We start from the raw sequence: 26,089 nt of genomic DNA, 5'->3' as shown, positions 1-26,089 counted from the left end.
TTTTGTAATGCCATCATTGTGGTCATAAGGCTTTGCAACAAGCGGCGCAAAAGTTAAGGTGGACTTGCTTCAAATGCGAGTGCTGAATTTCAAGGTTTCCGTTTCATTAACTCTGATCACCATAGACACCCCCCTAACAAATGTGTTTTCACTGAATTTCAAAGGTATTGTTGCTACATTCTTTCACGTTAAATCTTATCACCTTAACACTCTCTCAACTAAAGTTGTTTTTACCTGGTATACAAGTAGAATAGTCCATTTGAGCCAAGGCACACATTCCACAACCCCACATAGCAGCCGTAGCTGGAAATTTACCTCGAATTCCAAGCCACATCAGCAAGGCATTTTGGGTATGCAAGTTAGCCCAAATGCAAACCTCTCTCCAGGAAATTGTCTTCGTCTTATAGGGCAGTGCTACTTTATACACAGCTTAATCAGCCCAAGACAGACAATTTGCAAAGATATCAGGACGACTTTATTGACATTTAAGTACAGACATGATGCATGAAGGCATTTAAATGCCATTCACAATATCCTGAACATTATAGTAAATTTTAAAGTAAACTATTTTTAAAGAAAAACCAGTTAATTAGGCCTCAGAATTTGCATTCTCCACGACCCATTGGCTAGTGAGAATGGACTACTGAAGAGTAAGAAACGGTGTTCTGTGTGCATGCCACTAATCGAGAGGGCAAGTGAATTTTTATACATCGCTAGGAGCTTACAACTTGAAATGTGTATCCAACAAATATATACTTAAAGAACGTAATGCCAGATTGAAATATATGATAGAGGTTTCAAGTGGATAACCATTTTAGGACATATTCTTATACATTGATCTAATTTACGCTCCTGCAGAGGTGAAAGATGTATGTGAACACTTGAGTAGTTGTGATCAATGGTTTGCTGTTTGATTGGTGGATGCTGCAAGTCTGCTTAACTTCAGCAGATCAGAGGGACTTCGATATATCGGAGTTGAAAGAGAAGGAAACCTGCATTTTTCCTCATGCACGGTCTACAATCATACGCGGTTCTCATGGACATCGCACGTGCCACTTGGTAACCCATGTATGTCCTTGTAACACCTTGCAATGGGAGAGGGCCCTTGTGATGTCTGCAGAGACATGCTGAGATTGCAGACAGCGCTAGAAAATCAAGGAAAAGCAAGCAAATGTACAAGCCTTATACTGCCAGAGAGTTTGAGGGCGGACCATGATGGGTCTGCACTGTGCATGCATGGGTGAAAATGGCACAAATCAGGCAGCCTTTTTTTTCAAGCAATTTCCGCAAACATTGCCATCCTTGTACATTTCTGACAGGAAAAAAAAGGTTAACATTTTCATATGCAAGTCCAGACCTGATGCCTACTTTTCCCTGGCACCTACGGTGCAGTAATTGTAGTGTAGTGTTGTTTCTGTGTAAATTGGGTCATGGGTTTTGGTCGCAATACAAGCTCCATGTTCAAAATGTCTGGTACCGATTATATATTGATTGTAATGTTGTAAAGAGGTAGTGTTTGTTGAGTGTTCACGGTTTTGTTGTCTACGTCCACTTCTTTCTGACAAGGGTACTTAGCGTTGTAAAGTGTGTGTGTAGTAGGCTTGTTAATAGTTTTGTAAATAGATGTGTGGGTTTTGTCAATGTCTCTGCCAGAGAAGTTTTGGCATGAGTTTGCCTACAGGCAAGGCTTGTGTTCATTTTCTCTGGCAGTGATGATGCACTCATTGTAGTCTTGTAAAGAGGTAGGGTCTGCTCAATTTACAGTTTTAATGTGAAATGGTTATGGGTTTTTGTTACATTGGGCACACGTTTCATGCCCAATTTTCACTTTTCACTAAGCCTTTATTCCTCAACCCATTTCCTACCCTAGCCTCAAAACACCATCTCTCCGGCAGACCTTCATGCTGACTTTGCCTCTTTATCAGGAATGGACATTGTCAGTAAGGGACGGAAACTGGTAAGAAGCAGACATGCTTTCATTGGCTACCGGGAAATACTGGGAGACTGCAATTTGGAAGGAGAAAGCACACCTTTAATGTGCGTTTTAGCAGCCGCTGCTCAGGCATGCTAGAGGTCCTGCCACAAGTACTGAGCATACATGGAAGAGAGGATTCTACAGACAGGTCCTACACAACAAAGCAGATGCTGGTGTGGTGGGAAATGGTGGCCAATTGGGTCATGGGTAGGGCGAGAAAGCGGGATAAAGTGACAGGGGGAATGAAGTAGTCTAGTACAGGTTCAAAGGGTAAAATGTGCATTCCTGGCAGCTATTGGAACTTCTTAGGGGCCTGTAACAAAAACAAATGGAGGATTTGGGTGGGATTTAGCTACTGACTTGAAGTCTTTGTCACACTCCCAGTGAAGAAAATCTACATCCCAGACATCACACATTTTATAAAGCAATTCTCATTTACTCTTGTTATTGGTCTGATATTTTAGAATGTTTTGTTACAGCAGACTACCAGATCAATCGCATCTACTGAAATTAATGTGTAAGCTAAAAGCAAAGTTTGGGCCAAAGTCAGGAGCCGTTTCAGAACCTACACTCACACCCCAGGCTCCAACCTACCAAGGCTGGCAGTTTCAACCTTATCATAGCATATCAGCGACAGCAATCAAGAAAACTTGACATGACAGATGTTAGGCAGAGTTCACAATAGGAATCAACACAGTACAAGTGTTTTGAAGTGTATGCATTCAGGCAGTTGGGACTTGGACACTACTCATTACTGGAGCTACGTGCATATACGCGTTTCTGGTTTCCATTAGGACTGCCTTTTTGGCGATCCATTTACTCAACCTGACTTGAGAGAGCAGTGAACAAAACCCCAAACGCAGCATGTAGCGTGCACATACAAGCGCACTGAAGTGTATGCAGTCGGGCAGTCAGGCAGCTTGGCGAGAGGCTGTGTTGGGACATTGATTATAACATCCTAATCAACATCCAGGTAACTTGAAAGAATTATCATGGGGTTGTCGTATAATTCTCATATAATAACTTTAAGCATGTGTTTAATTTTAAAGCATATTTATACCGTGCACTATTACAGCCTGAATCGTCCCCTGATCCTGTTGAGCCCTGCGTTATTTGTTTTTAGGGGTCCTTTCAGGAAAGGCAAAGATAACAGACTTCTTCGATGGGGCAGTCCTTGAGAAAAGCTCAAGTGGCATTATGGGGGCCAGGCACAAGTTAGCACCAAAAGATTCGGACAACCTCCACACGAAATCAGTGTCTGATGCGGATATGCTCGTCAGTTGTATCAGCGGAGGAGGGGAAACTTCTGAAGGGAAGCTACTCTGTCATTTTACACAGATGAGGAAGGGGACACAAGTGGGGCAACCATTTCATCAATGTATCTACACCCCACCCTGCGTCAAGAAAACCTGCAACTACAACATTAAATGAGACAAGTGAGGAGATTGGTGATAATGCAGAGGCAGCTTTGAATGCCTTAAATCATGTGATTTCCACATATGCATTCCTATATGAGGATATTAAAACAAATTGGAAATTTGGACAAATACATTTGAGTTTAGAGGTTTTTCCCTATCTAACTTGCACAAGGAACCGTAGACTGAGGCTATTTTAGTACTTCAAAATGCAGCAGTCATGACCCAGTGTACCAAGTCTCCATTACAAGCACAGACAGTTGGGGTTGGGACATTAAAGTCTCTGCAACAAAAGAAGCCTGATGGGGTAGGGTTACCTGATCAGCAAAACGTTAAACAGAGACTGTGATAGTTCGGCAGTTACATGACCAAAGAGGGTGCCCACAGTACTATGTGACCCAACTCCTGCTTCTAGACAACCCTGGCGAGTATAAAAGCATTGCAGAAGCATAAAAGTACACAGTCAAGAGAAAAAGCTTCAAAATATGAAAAAAGAGCCAAGCAGTCGTCTGATGACACCGAAGACGCTCACAAACAAGAGTGTTGTTGTGGAATTCGGGGACAAAAGGAACAAAAATGACAGCGGTAGTAGTGGATAGTTTCTCAGAGGACGATTATTTATCTCAATGTGATGATCATTTTTGTGGGGAAATTGTCTCAGTGGAAGTTAAATCCACTGCGACCCAGTATGAGCAGATGGTCAGTGAGATCGGAATGGTGGATATATTTACAGGAACTCGTGTGTTATCACCAGTCTCAACGCAGCTAACTTCATTTCTAAAACAGCTCCTACACAATATGAGAGGAATGACGGGGAGAAGACTTCTGTGTGCGTTACAGGGGTAGCAAGTGGTGGAACCTTGCTACCCCTGTAACAAGGTACAGTGCCCTCTTCCCGTGGCTATGGCTTCCTCAGATTTAGTGGGAAAGACACATTTGAGAGAGATTGTTCCGTTGTATCTGCCCTCAAACATCAAAAGTTGATTCTGGAGGTCCAAACCAGTCAGGGTGGCAACTACATGAGACATAGTGACAGCCCTGGTAATATGCTGCCTTCTGATATCAATGGGGCAAGGTATATTTCAATGGAAACACACTTTTACAAGTAAAAGATAGCACTTTTTTGTAAAGTTAAAACGTTACATGGAGCTGTCCAGTGCTGAAATGTTGGCACTGGCCAGCTCCGTGTAACGTTTTAATGGTTTTTTTTGTATTTTGGGGGGTGGGGTCTCCCTCACCCAGCCCCTCCAACCCCCACGCCCCTTACCCTAACCCCAATCTAACCCTAGCCCTAACAACAAGACTAACCCTAATGTAAACCTTAATCTAACCCTAGCCCCAAGCCAAACCCTAATATAACCCTTAATCTAACCCTTAATCTAACCCCCAACCTCAAACCCTAACCCCTAACCCTTAATCTAACCCTAGCCCCAACACTAACCCCTAACCCTAATCTAACCCACAGTTTTATATTACTAACTTCGATGGATCCATCGAATTATATTCAACGAAAAGGACATTCGATGGAATGGCATTTTGTTGCTTATAATTCAATGGTATGGCGTTAGATGAATTAGTATTCCATTGACCAGATACCGTTTTTGTAGTATAGGCCCTTTTATTTGACACAACACCACTAGGGCTGCTTTATTTTCATTTGATGGTCGACGCTTGCTTGCATCTTAAAATGTAAGTTTAGTTTTGGCGTTTTTCCACCCTGCAAACATTGTTCAATAAACACCCTTGAACTGGGATCACTTGTGCCCGTTTTTATTGTTGCCACCATGAGTTCATTACAGCTCCATCATGCGACAATTTGATATTGTTTGTTTACAGGAGATATGTTTGGTGGAGTGCCCAGCTAAGTGGTGGATACACTACATGTTTTCAACCCACTAGAAAGAGCCCTTTGGGGGCTTGGTGTCTATGTTTAGGACCGATTGTGTTTTTAATAATAATATGAAGCAGGACGTTATTTGTCAAGGTGCGCTTGCTGAGGAATTGGTTTTAAAAGTTGGTGGTAAAAAGGTTAACTTTTTATTGATTAATATTTACTGACATAATGGTATTTGCCCTGTATAGGTGCCCTGTATAGGTGATAATGGCCACCATTACCAATTTATGTATAAAGTGGATGGGTCAGAACCCTGATGGTCATGTATTATTTCTGTGTGATTTGATCTCTGCCTGCCAAAGATCTGAGGTCAGAAAGCTGAACCTATACTCGAACCAGTTCTTCTTTGTTAAAATCTAGTAATGGTGCCCAATGGAATAATGGGCTCAGTAATTTAGGACTGGTCATGTTAAATTTAAAAATAAAACATCTACTGTGTTCTGAACTCTGCGCCAGTACCTCTCCAGTTTTTACAGAATCACATTTATTACAAACACTCATTGATACGGTAAATCTATTTTAATTGTTAACAATTGGACATCGCCAACACATGGGTCTCCCTCTGAACGTTTGCCGGTCTCTCTTAACACGTCTCCAGTTCCCTCTATCGTAGTTGTCCTCCTAGTTCATCTAGCATCAAACTTGCATTCTAACGCCGCCTTTTGGAATTGCAAGATTAGAACAGGACTGATGAGACAGGACGCTACTATCTTTACGAATTGATCGGAATTTATGATAATGGTGATAGTCTTGAGGTGCTGAGCGATTAGATGATAAGAAGTGGGAAATCTTTTGAAGAGTGCTGGTCATACACAACAGTGTTTTGAAATAGGACACATTAGAATGCTAGTGTTTGTAATAACTATTGATTCTATAAAAATTGGAGAGGTACTGGCGCAGAGGTCAAAACACAGTAGATGTTTTATTTTTAGGCTTCTTTGGGCTTGAAGCTCTGTATCCCTGCAGCCCAGAAGTGCCAGGATACAAACAAACAAATTGTAAACAAATTGAAAACATCATGATGGCCAGAACTCCCCAGAGAGTGCACAGGGAAAACATGAAGAATAGGCTGCCACCCATTTTTGCCTATGTTGTGAGCACAGGAGGGCACTGCCTAAAACCACCATTGGGCTACACACACAGTAGCCTGAAACAATTGGGAATGGCAATGCTGATTGCCAAAAAGCAACTCAGAACTGTGCTGAATTCATTTTCTTAATCCCAAAAATGGTTGCATTACCAGTACTCACCACTATCAGAAAGCCAGCGTTTTAAAACCACCAGACGTTTGTGTAAAACTGAACAAATAAAACAAAACCAGGCCAAGGAAAGACTTGCTAGGAGGTGGATACAATGTAAAACTATATTCTGAAATGACTTGAAGGAAGTCATTATTTAATGTATAGGTAAAAATTGTCAGTTTGATTTGAATGTAGAAAACTGGGAACAAAAAGTGACATTTAGCTGAAACCTGGCTTAATGAAACTGAATTCTGCCTGACAACTACCCCCGACAGGAGTTGAAACTGGATCAACAGCTGTGTTCCCAGACCTGGCTGCCAGGCCTGGCTGCATCCTGAGGTCACATGGCCCTGTTGATTGAAAGGGGAGTGGCAGCTGGGGACTACAGGAAGTTGAACAAAGGCCTGTCCTGGACTCAGGCAAATGTTATATTGGGGGCGTCGTAAAATAGCTTCCTCTTGGGAGAAACTGGGGGGCAGCTGTGCCTCTGTGAACAAGCTGGCTTGGGGGGGAAGTGGATAAACCAGTTATTCCACCCTGTGATGTGGGAAGCCACACCCCTTTTTGACCAGAGCATAATTTTAAAAAGATAGATAACTCATAGTGCGGACTTGTCAGAATTATATAAGTAATATCATTATTTTTGTGATTTTTCCGTGAACATTTTAAGAGGCGTTAGGACCCTGTGGTGTATTCTGGGGGGTTGCTAGCAGAAAATAAGGTTGTCACTCCAAATGTATGCATGTTAAAAATCTGACACTATCATCTGTAACCCATATCCCTGGTGCACATTTGTGTAAAATCTGGAAAGGTTTAGAGGTCGTTATCTGGATGAAAAGGGGAGGATTCTGTCAGTGTCAGTGGACACGACATCGTACAAAGACAGGGATCGGATGGTTTGGTGCTACAGAAAATATGTTAACGTGTTGACCAGATCCGTGACGAGGCCTATTTCAAATTGATATTGTGAGTACCTAGCAGAACTGTGCAGAACCAATCTCTTAGTTAAAATAATCTAATCCAAACTATTTTAACCTAAGTAGAACTGACTCCTAGAAATCGTGTCATCTGTCATTTTTAAAGCTGCACAACTGTCACCTGTCAATTCTGCAGCTGCAAGCTGTCACCTGTCATTTTGAGTTTACTGTAAATCCGAAAAACTACCTTTATTTAATCGTCCGTATCTCTGGAACTGTTTGGGCTAGGAACGAGATTTAACTTTCCTCTGAAAGCTTATAATCTAAGCTTTCCAACAAGCCTAGAACCGACTTCCTTATACTTTTTCCGCAATCACGATTTACGAACTCGCGAAATTTACCACGATTTGCAATTTTGGCTCAATTTCTCCACTTGTCAAAATAGCAGCTCCATTCTTTCTTTTGTTAAAATCCGTTGCAACTTGGTAATAACTCAGAGCATTGCTAAAGTGAGCCTGAACTAATACCAATACGCATCTCCCACTCACCCTGAATCTCTAGAGGGAATTAAAATCAGTTGGCACATTTTCCCAGCCATTGCCATCACATTTAAAAAGCATTTTGGGCCTGTGTTTCAAACTCCTACCCGTTTCCGCTAAGCTTGCTGGGGGGGGAACTGAATTTCAGATTGTATTTGATTGCATTCCTGAGAACTGTGTGCTCCTCTTTCCATCTCCTTCCATTTCTTACATTGCATAGGGGAGGGGGGTGAATTGCCAGAGAAAAAGTGATTATCTTATCTTTTGCTAAAATCATATCAAGTATTTCTGTACTGCATTTTATTCCTCATTGCTTTTCCCTTTAAATCATAAAAGTATTTTTGCTACTTTATCCATCCTATACTAACTCCTCATTGATTGTAAAGAAGTGTGCTAGTGCCAGATTACCCATTGTGGATCAACATCATATGTCTAAGTGTACTATCAGATATTAATTTATTATAAAGTGTGATATATATATATATTGTTTAAATTCTCAAATAAACCTTTTAATTTGCAAAACAAACCTACTTCTTGGCTCAGTGCGGTCAGGGGGATTCTAAGAGGGGGGTATTATACAAGGGTGGTCATCCAGAGTACTGAACTAGACATAAAAATCCATTAATAAGGGTTTTCCTCTGCATCCCAGACTAGGCATTGACTTGGCTGTAGTGTTGATTGAATATCGCTTACAACCCCACCCATTTCATATGGGGCTTTTAGCTTGGCAATGACAATCCTTTTACATTTTCTGGGGCCCAATAAGAAGTTGAGAAGAGCAGATGGATTTGAAGAATGAGGAAGGCAATGAGACCAAGAGGAGTTGCAGATAATATAGGACAATGGGGGATAGCATAATTTTAATGGTGTCCAGACAGCCCCACCAGGACAGGTAAAGGGGAGACCACATTGAGGTTAATTTACTAAATCGGTATAACAATATATGCATGTTAAGTTTGATAGTATCATTGGTTGGAGGCAAAGCGTATGCCTAGATATTTAATTGATTCTTTACACCATTTGAAGCCAAAGACATCCAAGTCTTGCTTAACACAAAAGGAATTGGGAGGTAAGATCTCAGATTTTTTTTTAAGTTATAGCCTGACACAAGAGAAAATTGATGAAGTCTTTCAAGCAGGTGAGAAAGGTGGAGTTTGGGTTTTTGAATAAGGATAAGAATGTCATCTGCATAAGCAGCGATTTTAGTAATCGAATTTCCAGAGGGGATTCCAGGAATGTATGTCTCAGTCAGATCTAATGAGTTCAAGCAAGGGTTTAAAAGAGAGAATGAAAAGGATGGGGGAAGAAGGGACAGCCTTGTCTCGTGCCTCTTCGTAAGAGAAAGAAGGATGAGGATTGACCGTTAATGAGAATAGAGGATTTTGGACAAGAGTATAGAAGCTGTACCAGAGAGATAAACTGCTTGCCACACCCATGCCAGCATAGCGATTGAAACAAAGTCCCAAGTGACACGATCATAGGTTTTTTCCGCATCAAGCACACCTGCAGCATAACCCTGTATCTTTCTTGTTCTTAGAAATTACATGAAAGGCATCAAATAATAATTTCGCATTCGCAGAAATATTCCGTCCCTTCACATACCAGACTTGGTCAGTTTTGATCATAGATGGAAGAGACTATTCAATCCTATTTGCCAGAATTTTACCATACATGTTGCATTCTACATTAATGAGAGATTGCGGGATAATATTTTGATCAAGCCAACTATATCCTGTCTGGCAAAGAGCATTGTGTTCTCTTTATTATTATTTTTTAAACACAGTCCTGCAATTGCCTTCCTAAAATGTAAGTTGTTACATAAAAATTACAGTATTGCTACTGTAAAACACTACAATGGGCCTCATTACAACCCAAGCGGTAAGGGGTTAACGGCGCGGTAAAAGGTGGCGGTGCCGTTAACCGCTTACCGCCTAATTACGAGGTCCCTTTGCGGGTCCCTACCTTAACGGCTGGTTTTACCAGCCGTTAAGGAAGGAACCCGCAAAGGGACTTTCGAGGTAATTACGGTACTGCAATTTGCGGTACCGTAATTACCGCCTTCCCCATTCCCATTGGTGAATGGGGAATTACCGCCCCGCCAACCTTGGAATGGGGCGGTAATTCTGCCATCCACCATGGCGCAATCAGTATAATACCGGCGTCAACCATGGCGCTAATAGCGCCATGGTTAACGCCTGGGTCGTAATGACCCCCAATGTCTCCATGCTGTTCAGTAAAGTTTAAGTTGGTGTATAGAAATCTCACAGTGCAAACTATATTTAACTTTGTTGGGGAAAGTGCATCATTTTGACGATAGCATTTACACAATCTCACAGCCAAATTCCTTTGATGGCAAACCTAGTTCTATGACCAGCTGGTTACATTCATCTGTGCAACTGGAGCTCAACCTATGAGCTGAACATAAACTCCTTGACATTCTGATTGTACCACTCTGTTGCCTTATACCAGCTACCCTGAAAGTGAGAAGACAGCAAAACTACAATATTCCACCAAGTTTACCCAGTTATTTGCATGCTACGCCACCCACTCTGCTTAGTCTCTTGCTTTCTTTCCTCTCACATAACAAACATGCAAAGCTAACTAGATGGTAGTGACCCAAAGTTCCATTCGATCTGTACATATACAGATCTACTGCAATACCATACGCTTTAGGGCTAGCTTTGTTCTACGATTATGATTTCATTTGTATATTAGCACCTGAGGGACAGCGCTGGCCAATCCGGGAGCTGGGAATGCAAGTGGAATCTGCAAGTACCTCCCCGCATTTCATGCCAGGCCACTGTGCCTCTGCCCAGAATTCAGTGTCCTTGGACACGGTGCACCAGGGCAAGTCTCCACTTGAGTGCCCCACCTGCACACCACCTTGCTCAAATCCAGGTCCTGGAAATACTATCATGGACATATGGGTCATTTCTTTCGAAGAGAAGCTTGAATTACACAAAGCCTGGTTCCCTTGAAAACAAACAAAAAAAGTTTCTGCACCGGAGATGGTGGCACTAAGTGCTACTAGTGATAAATACTGCTTTCATGGAAGCGCATGGCTGGAATGCTGCACTTTTCACCATTCTGGCTTGAGGACCATTTGCAACCCTGTTCTCCCCCTGAAAGTAGTAATTAACGCTATACTGAAAAAAGTTTATATCAATGACAGGCAAGGGCCATAGTGTCCACCTGAAGCTGACAATGTCCCCGTCTGCTGCAAATCCATACTATGTACTTAGTCTCAGATTATGACTTTCCTTTAACATTGTGAACCTTTTGGTTTTATGAAACTTCTGAAATCAACAAATGATGGGTCAAGTATACAATATACAGGACACTGCTCTGTGCAACACCAAATGCACCCAACTGCACAGAGCCTTACACTGAAAAAAAAATGTCGAGCCTTTTTATGATATCTATATGTGTCCATTCATGCAGCGAACATTTTACAGACACTCCTCTCACTAATGTACACAAAAAATCTTTATGATGTTGGTAATTTTATATTTTGGGTACAAATAATCTCTGGTGACTTTTAAAAGATTAGTACAAAATTGCTAATCAAAGAAGCTTGTTTACTAATCAAGAAAATGTTATCTAGCACATTCTACTAATCAATTTTTGAAAACGAATGTATGCCTTGTTCAAAGCACGTTTCCAAATTCTTCAAAACAACCCCTGAACAAATGTTCCTCATTGAATCTAGAAGGGTGATGGTCTATAATTAGATGGCAAATCTCCATTGCCCTTCTGAAAGTTTGGAACTGGAATCAGATTCTTCCAGGTTAATGGAGTTTACTATTTTTAGGATATGTTTGAATAACTTATAGATGATACTAGACCATAAAGGAGGGTTCTCCTTAAATATTAGCCTCCCGGCTGGGCCCACCACATGCAAGGGATTAGCTCTTATAATTAATTGAAATACATCACTATCAAATGAGAGAAACCAATTGGTTTTCTTGTATACTAATGGTGGTTTGATGTATGAATGTGGAATAGAGTACACAAGAAAAAAACAGGCAGTCCAAGAGGATTCCACAATTGGGTTTGAGCTAAGCATTGGACAGATTCTGCCCTATTGATTATATGCCAAGAGCATTTTGTCCTGGATGGATTCAATGCCTTTAGTATCGGTTCAGTGTCTCTTTGATACATTAGGCTTTTATGTGACAAACAAATTTTTGTAAGCTTTTTCAGCTAAGGATTTTTTCGTCTTTACAGACCAGTAATAAACACAGGTTTAGTCTTAGGTTCATTATTATTTTTATATTAGCCGCCTCATCAAAACAATGCGTCCTAAAATAATGACAATTATCTCTAATGAAAGAATTCATATAACAATCTAAACACTGAAGTATTTGTTGCAAATCGCAATTCGTAGCATGATTATTTTTAAATGACAAGTAAAGCTTAGAATAAAATGTAATTATGATTTGAGGATTCCACAAAATGTATGGTTTTGTATAATTCACCAACATGTCATTATTGGCCGCTGCAATTATATTTCTTTGAAGGTTTGTATTTATACAAATAACAAGCTTTGCATAAGTGAGAGCGACCTTAAAATATATACAGTCTCATTAATTGATTTTGATGAAAATATCAAAGTCAATTATAGAAGACGAGCCACACCTTGTACATGTAGGTTGTGCCAGGATATTATCTCGCACTTCACCATTAACTACATATAGACCCCACCTACCTATGAGATCTGATATACATTTACCTGTACATTTAGAGGCTTTGGTGTGCGGAGAATCAGTAGACATACTTGGTGACATACAATCCGAATTAAAATCTCCTGCCATCAAAATCTCTCCCCGCACACAATTCATACCATGTTTCGAAAACAAAGATTGAGTGAACCCAATGGTTTATAGTCATTGCATCGAAAATAAAATCATTGAAATTCTATGTTTTACATTAAAAGTACATATCCATTGAAACTTTTCTATCGAATGGATATGTACTTTTAAATGTAAAAGATAGCCTCTCGATGCTTTTATTTTCTACATTAAAATGTTACATGGAGCTGTCAAGTGCTGACATTTTGGCACTGGACAGCTCCTAGTAAAGCTGCATTTTTTTTATATATGGGGGGTTCCCCCCAAGCCCTCCCCCCAAACCCCACTCCGACCTCCTCTTAACCCTAACCCAACCCTAAATCTAACCCTATCCATCAAAAGTAAACATCGAAAATATTCAATGAATATGCTTTTTCGATGGAAAGGCAATTGAATTAATAATTTTCGATGGTATGGCTTTCGATGGAAAGACCATATACCAACCCAATAACTTCAACCATAAGAGGATTCCAATAAATGGTAAGCACCAAACAAAACTCTGGTTGCTCCCTCTACCCCTCCAGGTTATTTTAACTGCCAAAATGTCAGCACAAAAAGTTGAAGGAGGAACCGATAGCAGATAAGAGGAATACTTCATAGCCCTCAAGCATTGGTTTTTCCAATAACCAGGTGCCCTGTAGCAGAAGAAAATCACACCTGTAGCAGAAGAAAATCAAAGTCTTTAAGATGCACTGTACGAGTCTGGAGCATAACGAAATGTAAATATCCTCTATCCTCTTGCGTTCCACAAAAGAAAAAAGTAGTGTGGCACATTCCAGTCACAGTGAAGTTTTGGGCCACATTACGAGTTTGCCGGTATTCCAGGGAAACTCCGCCGTGGCGGAATTAGCGTTACCGCTGTGTGTTACAGCAGAATTTCCGCTGAATTACAACCTGGCGGGCGCACGCACCAACCAATGGCGTTAACAGTAATTACGCCCAGCGGAGTTACTGCCGAACAACCATGGTACATTGTAATTCTGCCAAAAATTGGCAGAAATACAATTAGCGCCATGGCGGTCAGCAGTAATTCTGCCAGCGGAAATTCGTCACCCCTATACAAGCACCACCATGGCAACCCTTTTCGAAATCACAATCCATTGAATATCTCGAGATAGGAGTGCCATCCAGACACCCAGCTAAGGCCAAACATGTCCTCAGGTAATGGCAAAGGCAGGGTGCCTGATATGAGACAGCGGAAGCCCAAATTCACAGAGCAGTAGTTAACTGTGTTGAGGAGCTGCATGGGGCATCGCACAGAAGAACAGCCAACAGCGCAAAAACAATATATGGGAGCAAGACAGGGACAAGGTTATGGCCGCAGGGCACATCCAACGTGAGGTTGAGGACATGAAGAAGAGTTGCAATGACCTCAAGGACAGGATCAGGAGCCTCATCTGCATCCACCGCCAGGAGACAGCTGCCACTGGAGGTGGCTCAGTGGAACCCTTGCAACTGACACCGTGGGAGGAGATGGTCAGTGGGATACAGCACATGGTCAGGATCGAGGGCATAGGCACGGTAGAGCTAGGAGACAGCAGCTAAGCTGAATCTGGCGAGTACCACAGTGATAAACACACCAATAAATGGACAACCCTGAGTGCATCCGCAAACACTCATACTGCCATGCAAGCAAGCAACGTGAACCCCAGCAAGCAATCTGCATCCATGTGAGGCACAAGGCCACAATGACAACAACCAATGGCGACAGGACCCCCCTGACATGACACCCATGCACAGACAACATTGCAACCATGCAACTTGTACCTGCCCATGGATGCACAACTGTGGATAGTTGCGTCACAGTCACTAGCCCCTCGACAACTCTGGCCCATGTAGACATTGAGGAGTACACATCTGACAACATGGCCACCTGACACACATAAAACCAAATGCACTGCATCTACCTGACTGCACCACTGGATACCTGCCACCAACAGGCCTGATGCACCACTGGACAGGACAGCCTGTAGCCAAACACATCCATGGGATGCATCGCCAAATCAAGCCGGACAACCCACCCCTGGCCGTCCAGACGCAATGTATGCCATGTACACAGCGGCCGGCGCATGATACCAGTCACCCAGGAGGCCCAAAACACAGTGATGACAAATTACAAGTGACAGTGAATGTTGATTTGCCAAGCACCTCATTGCCAATGTGTTAACGCACATCTCAATTTGTACCAACAGGAAAGTAAGACACCCAGGAAGGGACCGAGAAGGCTGGCCCCTCCACAACACTAGCACTAACCACTGCCAGCATGCATCCAGGCTGAGGCAGTTTGGGGAGTGGGAGCGTGCCACAAAAGTGGCACCAGGCCATCGACAGCCACTCCAGCGGTCCAAACGGACACGCCTACGGGGCCACCACAGACCCCAAGCGTGCAGTCTGCGCCACCAGAGACAAGCCAAGACACGACCACATTGGGTCTTATTGCGGACGCACAGGTGGGTCAGAGTGTGGAGGACAGCCTGCAATCAGAGCAGGGCACTGCAGGAACGGTGTCGAGGAGTACAAGGGTGCCTCCCCTGCATCCAGCCACATACATTCCCCAGTCTGCCAACATTCGTAAAAGTCCTCCCCACTGCACACACCACCATCCCACCACGATTCCTGCCATGCGCTATGCGGAGGACTCATCTGATGACCAGGCCAGGAATGCTTGCCATCAAGGGCAGCATGAGGAACATGACCAAGGCCAATAACTACGGCCAGTGCCTGCCTCCACTCCAGGCCATCTGGGACCTTATGAACCGCATGGAACAGAGGCAGGCGGAAATGCGCGACATTGCTCAGGAACACTTAGGGCATGCATGACTGCATTCAGGGGGTATCTAGGTCAATTGACCATCTCTGCAGAAGCACAGTGACAAGCAATGCCAGCCTGTGCCTCACAAGCCAGAGGGTGTGGGAGCTGGCTGAAAAAATGTCTTCATCACATGAGACTGTGGCCAGAGCCATACATCTCAGCATGTACCATCTATGGGGGAGCGTGCAGGGGCGCGCACAGTCCGCTAGCCCTACTGAGGGGTCATTGACGAGCATCCCGCCCATGCGCTCACAGTGCATGCTTAAATGCTGGTAGGCCTGCGGACAAGGGGTACAGCGCAATCGCTAATGGGAGATGTTCTTGATGTTGGGGATGAGGGTGAAGTTGATGTTGGCATGGGAGTTGGTGTTGGAGTCACATTGATAAACACATTTGAATCTTTATCAGTTGGACGGATTTCATTAGATGCAACTTTGACATATGCATTCATTGCATGCATGGGTGTCATGTCTCTAGAGTCAGAAATAATTATCCCCGAGCTCCTGACGGACCATCCACATGGGCTGTGGTGCCCTGTTACCTCCTCCAGCCTCTTCCTCATCAGAGCTAGGAGTGGGGCGGGGGGGGGGGGTAGGTCACTGTCCTCATCTGCGTGCACTTCAACATTCCTACTTATGCACATGTTGTGCAGCATGGCACAGACCACTACAATTTTCCCTATTTTTTCGGGGCTGTATATCAGTGCACCACCGCCTGTGTGATGTAGGCACCTGAACCTGGATTTCAGAGGCCAAATGTCTGCTCAATGCATGCTCGTGTTCTCCTCTGCAGCTCATTATTGGCTATCTCCTGTGGTGTAGCAGGGTTTCTCAGAGGGGTCATAAGCCATGCCAACTGCGGGTATCCAGCGTCACCTGCAAAACATGAATGGACTGTGTGAGACATTGCGTTGTGAGGGCCAGGGAACAAGTTAATGGTCCCAACATGTATACCTTATGTGCATGACTCAGTGGATGGGCACGGTGCACCTTGTGTGCATCGGGGTTGATTGGACATGGGCTACATGGCTCCCTTGCAGTCATACACGTTGTGGGAGTTGGCATGCATGTGGTGTCGGTCACTGCTGTGACATTGGCAATGCACTGGTCAACTATGGTGTGGCAGTAAGCCATGTAGGGGACATGGCAATGCTTAAATGGGTGGTAGGTTGGCCATGACTGATTGGTGCTGCCTTGCATGGCTGGATGACCTGTGTCATCACAGGTTTCATGTCTGTGTCCGGGGTTGTGTCAGTCAGGGTGCCTGGTCTATTCTGTGAATTGGTGTTGTTGCATCATGGGACTGGTGGTTCTTTCACTTTTCTCCTGCATACGTGCCCCAGGTGTGTTAGTATTTTTGGCAGTCAGGTCCGAGTGCTACTTACCCACAAGTCAAGTTTGCTGTCCTCTGTGCCTCTCCATGTGTGCAGGCAAGGTGCTGTTGTGCATAATCAGTGAAATCATGTGTGGCCACAGGATATCGGGCACAGCGAGGTCGGCATTGCAGGGCATCTGCACATTCATCAAGTGAAATTGTTTCTGGTTGCGGTATGCCTGGTCTGTTGCCTGGAGTGGTACTAACATCACATGGCTGCAATCCAATGCTGCAATGGTGTTGGGGAAACGGGCAATGCTGCAGAACCTTGCCTTTGCTGCATGCACCTATGCCAGGGCATGGAGATGTGCGTGCATCATTAGGGCTTCCAGGACTTGTTCCAGTACCTTGGGGAATGTGGGCTGAGACATGCCATGCAGTGTCCCTACTGTGTGCTGGAAGGCACCTGTGCCACAAAAATGAAGAACTCTGTTTCAGCAGGAGGGCGGCTATCGTAATGGAAATGGCACTCTGCAGTTGTGCCTGTGTCAAGGTGAGCAGGTCAACGATGGTTGGACGGTCCAGTCTGTATAAGGTGATTAATTGGCAGTCCGCGAGTGTCCATGGGGATGGTCGGACATGTGGTATGGTTGCCCTCTGTAGCATGCGTCACCTACGCCTTGGTTGCACCCGTCTTCTTCCCTGCTGTGGTCCAGCATGCTGCTGTAACTCGATGTAGAATAGCATGTTGCTAGGATGTGTGTTGGGGTTGGGGGTGGGCATTTTATATTCCACCAGAGTGGATCTGGTGCATTTGGTCCTCGATTTATGACACCTTTATGCATTTACCTCTACCTTTTTTCTGGAGGTAGCTGTGCTGTGTTTTGGGAGGAATTACCTCCGATATTTGTACGTAATTCTGTAGTCTTTGTACTTGTAATCTTGCGCTAATGGGTTTTTGTTATTTGGTGGTGATTCTGTCAACAGAATTAGCCCTGGCGCTGTTTCTGCTGATTTTTGGTGGATTTACCGCTGGAGGTAACTCCGCTGGTGGAATTACCACTGATTTTTGGGTCACTCGCAATTTGGCGTAGTGGTAAAGTTGGCGATAACAGAGTTACTGCCCATTTTACCATTTACCGCCATAATCGCAACGAGGCCCCTTGTATGCAGGACAATAGACAATATCATCAGCTTTATGTGACTTGAGGCATGTATCCAAGACCTCTCTCCTACATGCAAGAGGACGTATGCCCAATTGAATATTTAAGTCCCCGATTGGGCTAAACATGTTAGCCTTGGATTTATGCAATGATGGAGCATTCTTCAATTGTTGAGTGTATTCCTGTGGACTATAGATATCAAAGCCCATGGTAAGTAAGGAATGAGCTTCTTCTACTAACAGGGTAGTAGTTAACCTGGAAAACAGATGGACGGTTACTAAATCGACTGTCCTCTACTATGAATTCTACCTGTTTGATGCCATTTGAGGTAATCATACACAAACTCAGAATGTCTTGTAATAACTGAAGCATGGTTTTTCTGTTAAGGATAACCCGCTGGTCCGAAAGGAACAAGTGTTCTAAACAACTACACAAGGAAATATTTTCATCCATTCCACAAGCAGGTGAAACTTCCTGCCGAACATTTAGTCTACCTTTATTCAATGATGTTTTTTCTTTTTTCCTCCAGTGTGAGAAAGGAAGATTCTTGTGTGCATGGATTTTTCGCCTTTGGGTGGTCATCGAAGTTTGACTGGAGTAAAGGAGCACATCATAGGTCTATATTATGTAACCAACTTTTGAGATCCTGTAGAGAATAGAAATGTGGACCGAAATCTCGTCAGGTAGAGATGGTGCTGTACCCTCAAGTGGCAGTAATGACTGGTTTACTTCATGGCTCTCTTCACATGTAGCGTATGTAGAAAGCATGCTCAAAATGTATTCCTCTTGGTTTTTCTCCAGAATGAGGGTTAGGTAGTGTCTGGTAGAGGCTTTTGTCAGCTCAGCATCTTGGAAAGCAATACATTGTGGAATAGTATGTTGTAATTTCTTATTAACAGGACCTTTTGCAACAAAAGGTATTTTTTGGGGGAAGGAGGGTTTATTTTTGGATTTTTTAGATGGATTTGAATAATTCAGTTTCCCGTCAAATAAGAGTGTCTTAGTTCATGAAGAAACTTTCTAGAACCCTATAATTTTACAATATTAAAGTGTTCAGATTTCGTTTTTGGAATGATTGGAGATTTCTCCAAATCCTTTGCAAATGTAATCGTGCTTTCAATTATAATGGAAGTTTCTTTAGATGTAGCTGAAGGGAATTTTGAATTTTGTGCAACCATCTGCATATGTATGACTGGCTGAAAGTGGATAAAGAAAGGAAATGAGGAAAGAGTTGTAGAGGGTAAAACTCTCAGGCACATTAGGTCCATTAGTTGCAACGAAGATTAAAAATCATTATAAAGCATTGCTACAATGGCATAGGGGAAAGAGACTCCAACAAAATACGCAAAACATCCTCAAGGCAAGCTGTAAAAAAATTAAAAAAAATAAAAAATAAACACTTCAAAATAAAAAGAAAAATGTTTTAAAATAACAGGATTTTGGGGCTGCTGAAGAGTAGTGAAACACACCAGTCTTTGACGCAGATAAATAGTGTCCCCGAGAGTTTGTGGGTAGCTCATTTGACAAATCTCTACTCAGGGGGAAGAGTGAGAGGGATTGCATTGAGGCGAAAGAGATACTGATGGATTGGCTGCTACCTCACAGTTTGGAAGACATCAGGTCATAGATAGACATGGCTAACAGCTCTCGTTCCCCAGGTCCAGATGGCATCACAAATGTGATGCTGAAGCAAGAGCCGGATGTGTGGGAAACATTCTTGAGCGCTCTATTTGAGAAGATAGTTGAAACAAGAAACTTGTCGGACTCATGGAAGAAATCAACAATAGTGCCAATATTTTAGAGCGGCAATAGAGACGGCCCAAACAATTATCGTTCAATTGCACTCTTGGATGTGATCAATAAGATCTTTGGTTCGCTTCTTCTGTCTAGACTTAATGAATGGTCAGCAAAAGAATATCATAACAATGTCTTATAACCTGGTTTTGTACGGGGTGTGGGTACGAGTGTTAACATCATGCTCTTAAATATATTTAAGAGCAGGATGCTGGAGGGCAAAGGAAAATCTATTTGGCCTTTGTGGACTTAGTACAGGCATTTGATTGGGTGGATCAAATGCCTGTAATTGAGTTGTGCAGGAAGTTGTCCCTCTGGAATTGCCCAGAATCTTTATTAGCCCCCCTGAAAGCACTCCACACAGGTACAAACCTTAGGGATAGATTGAATAGGGAGGGGATGTCATAAGAAATACATACTGCACAGGGCTTCAAACAGGGATGCCCACTGGCCACTGACCTGGTCAATCTATTTTTGTCAGACTAGGGCAACACTATAGGACAAGCGAGAAATGTTCCGCCTACATATGGAGATAGGGTGGTTAATTGGTTCCTGAACGCGGATGATATAGTGTAGGAGCCATCATTGGGTAAATTGGAGGAGTAGGCCAAGCCCAATGACCTAATAAACATGGAAAAAACTAAAATATTTATCTTGAATAATGATAAGAGTAGGAGACCGACCAGCACGCTTTATTGGAAACTTGAGTCTGCACAAGTGGAAGAAGTAAAGTCCTACAAATATTGGGGAGTTTTGCTGAATCAGAGCAGGATAGAAACTCAGACGGTGGAATCCCTTCGTAGCAGAGCTCGAACGCTCACCAATCCGGCAATAATCATAGACAGAAAATGTGGGCGATTCTCACTACTACCAGTCTTGAAGTTTTACAAGCTGAAGGTGGTGGCGATCCTGACCTACGGGACTGAATCCATTTGGTTTATCCAAGATCATTTATGCTCCGCTCTAGAGGGATTATTTTGGAAAAAGTTATTTAGGGTCTGGCATTCAACCCTGATACAAGTTCTAAGGCAAGAATTGGGGTTGACTTCTTTAAAAGGGCAAGTGCAATGGAAGAAGCTTGCACTCTATAGAGCATGCATATCAGAAGACTCAGTAGCGATTTTGGATATTTAAAAAACTCAGATATGTAAAGCAAGCTGTAAGACCTTGAAGGACTGTGTTTCTTCATGTAGAGAGGTGCTTGAGAATCTGAGTGTTTCAGATGTAGATTTGAAAGGTAGCTCGATGGCAGTTGAAAACACTATGGGAAATGGATTGGATAAATACTTTGGAAGACACTCGCAAATACAAGTTGTACTACCGCCTTCGCCATGAGGCGAGGGCGTTGGGATCTGCTTGAAATAATTTGTCCAAGTCTCCGAACAGGTATTATAGGGGGCAGTTTATGAGAATTTGTCTAAACTTGCTACCAACGAAGGATATTGGTTGCTAAAAATCAAGGTGGAATGTGATACTTGCGGTGCCATTATAAGATGGAGGAGGCGGTTAATTGATGAAAGAACAAAGCATTTTAAAACTTTTTTAGATAATTTAAAGTACCTTATCACCAGATGAATGGTGGGCAGCTTTATTAAGAGGTGAAAGGGTTTCATTGGTTTTAGTGTAAAATTCATCAAAGCAGTTCTCAGAGATTAATTTAGATGGTGTTCTTTTATAGATTGTTTGCGGAGGTCTAGGGATAGTGTAATTGAAATGCAGTTCTTTTTTGTATGGATTGATTGTGGAATGGATTTCAATGATGTATTGTTGCTAAATGTTTTTTTTAATAAACTAAAATGCAAATTAAAATCATAGAGAATTTTGTGTAAGAAGAGTTAATTTGTTCAGGAGGACCACCTGGGTACCTTGCCATTCAATCTAGTAACGAGGGTAAGGTGTCTTCCAGAGGAGATTTAGTATCTAACACAGTGCACTGTGTAGCACAAATAAAGCCCTCAATAAAGGAAATTTTCAAATTGTTAATAGTTTAAAGTAGCTTTCTGGTCTTTGAATTCTTCATGAATATTCTCATTTAACTTAGCAAGAGAATTAAAAAAAAATTTGAACGTTACAATCGTGAGCTGAGCCAGAGTGTTCTGTGAGCCAGCGGGATCAATAAGGTGGGGTGAATGCAACGGCACTGGAGAAGGTTCGTATGAGAACCTGGAAGATTCAGAAGATCTCGCCATGTTGGGAGTATTTGAAATAAACAAATCAGGTGGTACCACAGTGGGCGCCACCGATACGTTAGTGTTCAAGGTGTCCAATTTTTGATTTTGTTGGGAAGAGTTCTCCATTATTTCACAATCCAAATCTTTGACTGCAACATTTTGCATCTGTGCCTTTTCAAATGTGTCTTAGGGGACACTGGGTTAAGGGGAGGACACCCCCCCCATCTATCCCGCCAGTATGGAGAAATTCCATACATTCTGGAGGCAAAAATGAATTTTTCCTTGAGTAGAGTTTCCCCGCAGGTTTCACTTTGTCAAAATTAGTTCTAGACATGGTTTTTCTCACAGATATAGTCTCCAATGCATTGTTTAGTTTGTCATGTGGTACTTGGGGTGTCGAGATCGGATCCATTGTCCGTTTGCTCTAGAGGGCATACATGTACGATTTTAATCAAGGTCCACAAGATAAACAAAACCAATAGAGTAAAGAGTCCTCACGTGGACCCCTTCAACTTTTTAGCCAGCAATCTACATCCTCTCCACCTGACCCAGACTGCACTCTCTGGTACTCCACGCTTTGCTACGTGCTGGCTCCCAACTTTTTTAGCGGAGTGCTACTCAGAAATTAGCCCTTACAGAAGCAATCCCACCAAAAACACAGTGCAACAAAGGCAGCACTCGCCCATATTCTAAATGTTTGTTAACCATGCTGCTAGGTAACTAAGCAGAGAACCAATGTACCTGCTTTGCAGTTATCTTAATCCTAAGGCATTTCCGTTATCAAGGTTGGGGAGTAATTAAACTATGGACTAAACATTGTCATCTATAGGATGTCCTTGAAATAAGTGCCTGTTTATATATTGCTAAGAACAGGTTTTTGCCCAAGTGAAATATTGGTTTATAGATCATTTATCTCCCCCCACTCTAGTGAACAACAAGCCAGGCGGCTCCCTTCGTATACCTATTAACATAACAAAGTCATAACGTGTTGCAGGTACAGTTTAAGCTGTGCATCAGGCACAATCTTAAAGATCTGGACCCAAATACTCCTTTGAGAGAGAGAGAGAGAGAGAGAGAGAGAGAGAGAGAGAGAGAGAGAGAGAGAGATCAGAGAGCTCCTGTAGTCAAGAAGCAATGAGAAAACCGTTTCTCCTACAGCTTCCCACTATTTTAATACAAGACAGGGACACTGGTAATAGTTGTGTTACCAGGCAACTATCTCAGTGAGCGTTCCTACTGTTTCACATTCTTGTAGAGCAGAATGTGGCACTGCCACCATTGTGTGCAAGTGTAACTGAGGGGCAGAGCTCCTACCAACACTGAATAAGGAGTAATGCCAAACTGGGTTTCTACAGCCTCAAATGGCAGGATGACATTTTTAAAATTGCAAGCTACAGGGCATGCATAAGTCAACCACTGGACATAAATAACAGTCTTCCACAGCACACCATTTCTTACTAAAAAAAAAGTGAATTATCACTTCTCAATGGTTTGTGGGGAGTGGCCACTGTGTAACCTAATAAGGAGGGGTTGCTAAAGATCAATTTCCATGTTTACTCTATGCCAGACAAGGTTCTAACAGACTAACAATAGTTGCACATTCTCCGAAGCCATGCAACAAGTGCCAGCCAATTCTCCTTGTAGCCAGTGTACCAGTGGCACTAACAAACCTCTGTACCAATGCGACATGGTGCAAGGAAGTGCATCAAAGACATTGCTAAAGATGAAAATAGCGCCGGTGAGTCTATTACAGTAGAAGCATGGGTTTATAGTGTTGGAAATCAGAGGAAGAGATTTCAGTGACGCTTCACTTTTTGAATCTCAAACTGCATTTTAATTGCAAAAATGTTTTGCAAGCCTTGCATTCTAGGTTTTCTGAGGTGGGACCACTACAGTGATCTCAGATGAAGGTAAGGCATTATCAGACCTACTAAGATTCAAACCAATTACGTTACGACAGCACACATATGTAGAGCGCCTGCACGGTATAAATCAACGTAGCATAACAAACAAATCTCAGCAGCAGGCACTCGACCCACTAAGCAGACCTTTATTTTAAAGGGAAAAGGAGCACATTGTCCTTTTCCATGTAATCAAACTATGTTCTCTACTGAGTTTATCATGTAAATTGTCATTTTCACGCTACAAGACCTTACTTTTACTAGCTCGAGAACACATCTTCATTCCATTCTTCTCTGCAACCTCCACTAGCCCAAGACAACATTCAAGTAGTCCACAGCACACATCTTTTTTCCTTGAAGGTGGTCGATCGAGGAGGTATATTTATCTAAAAAAAGAATGTGCACAGCTGACTCACCACCGAGTTCCCTGTAGAATAACTCAAGTCCAAAAGGTGTATGAGTCAAAAGAGCACCCATATGCTTCACGCCAGCCTAGAATGAGGACACCAACTGAATAAAATCAGTGACTAACAGATACTGCACAGCCCAGTGATCTCTCAGGGAGTGGCCCCAGAGTAAACCCCCAGGCGAGGTAGACTGCTGACAAGCGAGAAATGTAAACAGCTTGCACACAACTTGCACACTTACATTTGTAAAGGTGTAAACACATATTTTTTTAAATCATGCCCGTTACACTGTTTTTGGCAATTTCTGTGGTTGTGGTAATGGTCTAGTCCATACAATTCTCTTAAAATTATTTTTGTATTCTGGGCATGTGCCCGATACCCCTCTCAAAACCCTACCATAGCCCTACTCTCCAAAGCCATCCTGTGCCATCACTCTGTCGCCAGTCAGTACCAGCAACAGACATTTGCCTTTTAAATACGAGTATGACTTTCTTTAAAAACAGCACTTTATTGGAAGTGGGCGTGGCGACCCTACAAACGTAGTGCAAAACTGGTTGAATAGCATATCCGCCTGACCCTTCTGCGCAGCTCAAATAAAAGGAATACGGTTGCAAAAGAAAAACGACGAGTGAAGGGAAGCTCGGGATGTTACAGAGCGAAACGCAAAAACCTTCATACCATCGATCTCATTCTGCTACACTTCCTGATTTCGACGCTCAAAATACCCGTCACTGTGATTGTGAAACTGGGGCAGCATCAATTTAGTCAACATTTTCAGGTGACATAATCACATGACAACAGAGGTGACATGAACAAGAAACAGAATAATATTCGCTGTACGGACCGCCTATAAACGGCTGTTCGGCGTGGCTACAACTTCCTGATAAGGTGTCACGTGTCGGCCACAACCCCATCTGAACCACAGACTATTGTGTGCTACATTAAATGTTTTCGGATCAGTTTCCTCGAAAACAAAATGCCGCTTCCCTCCATTTAAGGCTTACTGACCGAATTTCGTCCCCGCAGTGCTGTCCCTCGTCCCTCATTCCTCATTCCTCTCTCCAAATGAGCTCTGGTGCTGCTCTTCCTGCGAGGGTGCTAGAAAAGGAAGCCCGTCCATAGCCCACATGGAATACGGAAGTAGCCCAAAAGTAGCCCAAACATATCCTTCTCAATGGGCCTAACTGTGTTGCTCAAAATATGATTGGCGTGCATAAAACACCATTTATTCAGCATCATATATGGCTCAGATTATTACCGGTAATCTTCATTGCTCCTAGTCCCACTCTTCCTCGTTACAGTACTCACCAATGAGGCCCCAAGTCTCCTACAGGAACTTTTCTTTCCTCAGAGTAATAAACCTCCTACTTACCCACAATACACCAGTACATAGAAAGCCTGTACAGACACCCGGCTCTTCCACACCACGAGAGGGTGCGGCCGGTCAGAAAAACTGTCAAGACGAAGAGTAGGGCTAGGAAGATTACCAGTAAGTAATCTGAGCATTAATACCTCCACGTTCCTCTTCCCCATCTCAGTACTCACCTATGAGGCACACCCAAGCCAAACCAAGTGGAAGGGCCCAAAGGGAAGCAGGAAAGCAAGAGGACACCCAGGAATCAATGCAAAAACACCATGTTTATTGAGCAATCAAACAACAGAACATAACATCTGGACCACAGACAGCAACCCCACA

The 26,089-nt window shown here is 42.9% G+C and overlaps 1 protein-coding gene across 2 annotated transcripts in view; it reads right to left on the bottom strand.

The window, feature by feature from the left end:
• TRAF6 (TNF receptor associated factor 6) overlaps positions 1-25,531 on the bottom strand; it is a 346,063-nt gene extending 320,532 nt beyond the window's left edge. Inside the window, exon 1 of one of the 2 annotated variants that reach the window (XM_069623348.1) lies at positions 25,402-25,531. The gene's annotated coding sequence lies outside the window, so the exon portion shown is untranslated. Of the gene's footprint in view, positions 1-25,071; positions 25,185-25,401 lie in introns of those variants that run through there. The other variant, XM_069623349.1, reaches the window with a different exon arrangement.
• Between the last annotated feature and the right edge of the window lie 558 nt (positions 25,532-26,089).

This window comes from Ambystoma mexicanum, chromosome 11 (assembly GCF_040938575.1).
Source record: "Ambystoma mexicanum isolate Mex_15411 chromosome 11, UKY_AmexF1_1, whole genome shotgun sequence".
Classification (NCBI taxonomy): Eukaryota; Metazoa; Chordata; class Amphibia; order Caudata; family Ambystomatidae; genus Ambystoma; species Ambystoma mexicanum.
The sequence above is the reverse complement of the archived record's forward strand: the minus strand, read 5'-3'. Positions and strand labels throughout refer to the sequence as shown.